We start from the raw sequence: 6,011 nt of genomic DNA on the forward strand, positions 1-6,011 counted from the left end.
TCGATGCGCCAGGTGTCTGTCAGTTATTCGCCGTCGTTGCCATGTCATTTGCTTGTGTGTTGCATTTTGTCATGTCATCATGTGCATCTCATTTTGCATACGTGTTCATCATGCATCCGAGCATTTTCCCCGTTGCTCGTTTTGCAATCTGGCACTCCTATGTCCTCCGGCGTCCCCCCTTTTTGTCTCTTGTTGTGAGCGGGTGTTAAACATTCTCTAAATGGACCGTGAGTTTGCCAAGTGGCCTTGGTACACCACCGGTAGACCGCCTGTCAAGTTTCGTGCCATTTGGAGTCCATTTGATACTCCAACGGTTAACCGGGGTACCGTAAAAGCCTCTTTTGTGTGCAGCCAAACACCCCTTCAAAGTGGCCCAATAACCCTTCCAAACCCCCTCCATGCTCTCGGTCATTCGATCATGATCGTGTGGGCGAAAACTGCACCTCATTTGGAGTCTCCTAGCTCCCTCTACCTATAAATAAGTGCTCTCCCCAAAAATCTCGCAGATCAAACCCTAGCCAAACTCCTCCCCGCCGCCGGACATGTCCGCCTCCGCATCGGACGCGTCCACCACCGCCGCCACGTCGCTCCGGCCAATGAGAGGCCGCCACGTCAGCGCCGCCGCCCCCTCCTCCACTCACCGGCCGCCACCTCACCCTCTCTCTCCTCCCACCACCACGCACCCACGGGACCCGGATCAGGCCCGCGCGAGCCCGTCCGCATAGCCGCCCGGCCCGCGCGCGCCTACGCCCCGCCGTCCCCGCCACGCCGCCTCCACTGCCGGCCGCTCGCCGCCCGCGTCCATCGTCGGCGCCTCGTTGGAGCTCCACCACCGAGCGCCTCGCCGCCTCTGCCTCCTGCGCACCGCCCGTGCTCCTCGCCCCGCGCCCCGCGCTCCTCGCCGCCGCCGGATTTCGACCGCCCTGGCCACGCGATGCCGGAGCTCGCCGCCGCCTCGGCTTCCGTGCCGTCCGCCGCCCGGAACTCGCTGGCCCTGCCCTCCTCCCGTCGCCCGCACCCGGATCTGGTATGGGGCCCACTGGATCCGGCCATCCTCGGCCTCCTCCTCCCGCCGGAGCGGCTCCCCTCACCGGAATCCGCGTTGACCTCGCCGGAGCTCGATCTGGTTGACCTCATACCTCCATCCAAACAGGCCCGCGCCGTACCGCTTCGTCCCGCTGAACATCTTCGTCCAGTTTTTTCGCGGGGTAAAAATCGCCCGTCCCTAAACTTTATCATTCTGATGCCCTGTTCATCATGCTATAACTTCATGTGTGCTGCTCCGTTTCGTGTGTATAATATATCGAAATGTTCATCAGGAGATGCTCTTCATTTCATTACATTGTGCCATGCTTGTTTTAGTTCATCTTGATGCCCTAACCATCGTTGCAAGAGTGCTATATGATGTTGACTGCTGTCTGTTAACAGAACTTGGTGATTTGTCTTTTTCATTGCATTTTGTGTGTGCATCCTATGAGCTTGATGTATACATGAGTTTTGAGCTACATCAGGCCATATTTACAGAGGTGCAGTCCATGTATTTTTTTGAGTCTTGTAGTGAGTGCATCAAGCTCGTGAAGTAGGGTACTTGTTGTTGCTGTTTTGCTAGTCTGAATCTGTTATATCATGATGCTACGTAAACCTGCTGCTACAAGTCATTCCATGCATAATTTGGAGATGTTCACTAAGGATGTTTTGTTACTCATGTCATGCTATATCCGTTAATGCCCGTGGTTTCATTTATAGCTTGTTGTATCTTGTTTTTATCATGCTCCAAAATTGCTAAATAATGTTGTGGTCAGCCTGTTAACATTAAGTTCAGTTTTGCCATGAGCTTTGCTAGTGATCCGTGCATCCTATGAACTTTATATTGCCATTATTAGCTTCATAAACATGTCTTATTACTATTGGTCACTTTGTCATTCCATGTATTGCTCTGTGGTGAGTGGTACAAGCTCACTAACATGCCTACTTATTGTTGTTCCTGCCATGTCTGAATCTGTCATATTTTTTGCCATGTTTGCATAGATGCTACCATGTTTTATGTTGATCTTTGGAATAAGTTCAGTAAGTGAGTATTGTTCTTTGTCTTTAGTACTATCATGTCATGCCTTTTTTTGCCATGTTAAGTTCATGTAGCATGTTGTTTGATAGCTCTAAACATTGCAACCTGATGTTATTTCTGCCAAGTCTGTAAACTATTATTATTCGCAATCTTGCCATGTCCTTTTGAGCATGTTCTAGTGATTTCTGAAGATAGCTCAGTGTTCATGTTTTGTCATGCTTTACCTGTACTTCATTCCCATGCCTTTTGTTTTCACGTTGGGTGTTGTAGCATATTGTTTTGATGCTTGCTAGATGCCTAGTTGCTGTTTTGGACAGCTTGTCTTTTAAACTTGTATAGAGTGTATGCGTTGAACCATTGCTCCGTTTTGAGTGTGATCTATATGAAACTTGCTTGGATTTGCATATAGTTTCACGTTATCATGTTGCATCCATGTTTTGAGAGTGTTTGCTTGATGTTTGTATGCATTTTGCATCAATGCCATGTTTAACTTGTTTTGCTCATATCTTCTAGGCCGTAGCTCCGAATGAAATGAACTATATATGTAACTTGACTAGAATCTCGTGTAGATCATCTTGGTGCATCTTAACTTGCTGTTTAACAACTTGAATATAAGGTTTATTCAGATCTGGACCAATTTCGAAACATGCCTATGAGGACCTACCGGATTTGTTATATGTTGTTTCCGGCCTCATTTAAACTTGCTTTGATGTGTTGCTCTTGTTTGCATCATCGCTTGCCATGAGTAGCCTCATCTAGCCATTTCCATGCATGATGCTTGGTTGTGCATCTTGCCTTGTTCATGTGTGGTGTGTTTACTATGTTGTGTGCTTCTTCTGGATAGTTCCCGTTCCGTTGCGATCGTGAGGATTTGTTCGTCTATGCTTGGTTTGTCTTCGTGGCTTCATCTTCTTCATGGACTCGTTCTTCTTCCTTGCGGGATTTCAGGCAAAATGACCGCTACCTTGGATCTCATTACTACCATTGCTATGCTAGTTGCTTCGTTCTATCGCTTTGCTGCGCTACCTATCAGTTGCTCTTCAAGCCTCCCAAACTGCCATGTCAGCCTCTAACCTTTTCCCCCTCCCTACAAACCGTTGCTTGGCTATGTTACCGCTTTTGCTCAGCCCCTCTTATAGCATTGTTATTTGTAGGTGAAGTTGAAGATTGCTCCATGGTGGACAGGATTATGTTGGGATATCACAATATCTCTTATTTAATTAATGCATCTATATACTTGGTAAAGGTTGGAAGGCTCGGCCTTATGCCTGGTGTTTTGTTCCACTCTTGCCGCCCTAGTTTCCGTCATACCGGTGTTATGTTCCCGGATTTTGCGTTCCTTACGCGGTTGGGTGATTTATGGGACCCCCTTGACAGTTCGCTTTGAATAAAACTCCTCCAGCAAGGCCCAACCTTGGTTTTACCATTTGCCTCACCACCACCTATACCTTTCCCTTGGGTCGGCCAACCCGAGGGTCATCTTTATTTTAGCCCCCCGGGCCAGTGCTTCTCTAAGTGCTGGTCCAAACCGAGCGATGTCCGGCGCCCCCTGGGTAACCAGGGTCTATGCCAACCCGACGTCTGGCTCATCTGGTGTGCCCTGAGAATGAGATACGTGCGACTCCTATCGGGATTTGTCGGCACATCGGGCGGCTTTGCTGGTCTTGTTTTACCATTGTCGAAATGTCTTGTAAACCGGGATTCTGAGACTGATCGGGTCTTCCTGGGAGAAGGAATATCCTTCGTTGACCATGAGAGCTTGTGATGGGCTAAGTTGGGACACCCCTGAAGGGTATAAACTTTCAAAAGCCGTGCCCGCGGTTATGTGGCAGATGGGAATTTGTTAATGTCTGGTTGTAGATAACTTGACACCAGATACAAATTAAAACGCATCAACCGCGTGTGTAGCCGTGATGGTCTCTTTTCGATGGAGTCCGGGAAGTGAACACGGTTTTGGGTTATGTTTGACGTAAGTACGAGTTCAGGATCACCTCTTGATCATTGCTAGCTTCACGACCGTTCCATTGCTTCTCTTCTCGCTCTCATTTGCGTATGTTAGCCACCATATATGCTTAGTCGCTGCTGCAACCTCACCACTTTACCCCTTCCTTTCCCATTAAGCTTTGCTAGTCTTGATACCCATGGTAATGGGATTGCTGAGTCCTCGTGGCTCACAGATTACTACAACAACAGTTGCAGGTATAGGTTATGCGATGATCATGACGCGAGAGCGATGTTTCTTGTTTTGGAGTTCTTCTTCTGCTTCTTCTTTGATCAGGGGATAGGTTCCAGATCGGTAGCCTGGGCTAGCAGGGTGGATGTCGTTTGAGTTCCTGTTTGTGTTTCATCCATAGTCAGATGGTGCTCTTATGTAAGATGATGTTGTATTCGTGTGGCATTGTATGCCTTTTGTATGTATCCCCATCTATTATGTAATGTTGATGTAATGATATCCACCTTGCAAAAGTGTATCAATATGCGGTTCTATCCTTGGTGGGACCTTTGAGTCTCTTTAGGATAGTATCGCATATTGGGCGTGACAAGTTGGTATTAGAGCCTCGACCGACCATAGGAGCCCCCTTGATTGATCGTGTAGTTTGGTCATTGTCGAGTCTAGAAGAAAACTGTTTTCGGAGTCTAGTTATATCGGAGAGTAGGAATTCTTTTACTCCTCGTCCCCTTCGTCGCTCTGGTGAGGAATCTTGACGTAGGTGTTTTGAACTACTCCTCTTCCCCTTCAAAATTTTCTTTAGGATCACGCAGTTGTTTTTTCGATCGTTGGTTCTCAACTCTTTTCATCCGGTGCATTTCTCATCAAGTTGACTCGAGCCTCTTCATCTTTGAGTTCAATCCTCAGTTGTTTTATTTTCCCACCCGCCCACCCCTTTTCATCTCGGAGTCGGAGTCCGTAATTGAGTATCCATCCTACTGGTGTGAAGCCTTTGCCTTCTTTCAACCGGTGTTTCTCTTCAAAATATTCGTCGGTTCCCCCTTCCAAGTTGCCTTTGTCTTCCCGCCCTCCCACCCTCTTCTTCCCGGAGCTTGAGTCTGTTTCGTCCATCAATTTCATTCATGTGGAACCTTTTCAGTCTTCCCTCAATTATTTCAACCGGTGAATTCTCGTCTTGTTCATCATTCTTCATCCCTTTCTTTTTCCGATGCACTCAATTCAAGTTTTTCAGGTTGATCACATTCTTTTCCTTGGATCAAGTGTTCTCCTTGCTCGTCTGCCTCTCGCCATTCAGTCATTCCGGAGTTTGGAAGACATCTCAGGAGATTCTTCTGTGTTTGAATTAATTCGAGGTTGTCGCCTCATTCAAATATTTCAATTGTTCCAGTGTATCATCTATCTGTTCAACATCCTTTCCAACGGTGTTTTTCTCTTTAGTGGGCCCTAACCCACAGGTCTTTTCCCAGGATCTTACCTGACTCTTCTAATTCCCCCAGAGTTATTCTCAATTCTTTTCAAGTGTGACGTAAGAATGGATTCCATCAGTCACATGCCTTCTCCAAGATCGCTTTCAAATTCTTTTCATTGTTGGCTCAACCTCTTCGCCTTTCGTTTCCCTGAAGTGTCTCAACAAATTTTGGTGTTCTTTCTCATCGTCATTCTTAACATTTGAAGACCGAAGAAGAGTTTTTCCTCTCAATCTTGCCCGTTCTCCCGAAGATTCGCGGTTCTAGCTTCTTGTTACCCTCTTAAATTATTCCGTTTGTCAAAAATTCCTTTTTCTCAACCATCTGGAGTATTTCAGGAGTTGATTTCTATTTCTTTTCATCGGAGGCCATCGTTCCAGAAGAATTCTTCGTTCTCACTTTTCATCTACCGTTATCCAATTATCCCGGTGCTTCATTCAAGTGTTCTTTAATCGTCTCATGATCTCTTTGTTCTTTTGCATCTAAATCCCCTCGAACATATTGGTTCTTCTAAATTCTTCCCGGTGAT

This window comes from Triticum aestivum, chromosome 4B (assembly GCF_018294505.1).
Source record: "Triticum aestivum cultivar Chinese Spring chromosome 4B, IWGSC CS RefSeq v2.1, whole genome shotgun sequence".
In the NCBI taxonomy this organism is placed as follows: Eukaryota; Viridiplantae; Streptophyta; class Magnoliopsida; order Poales; family Poaceae; genus Triticum; species Triticum aestivum.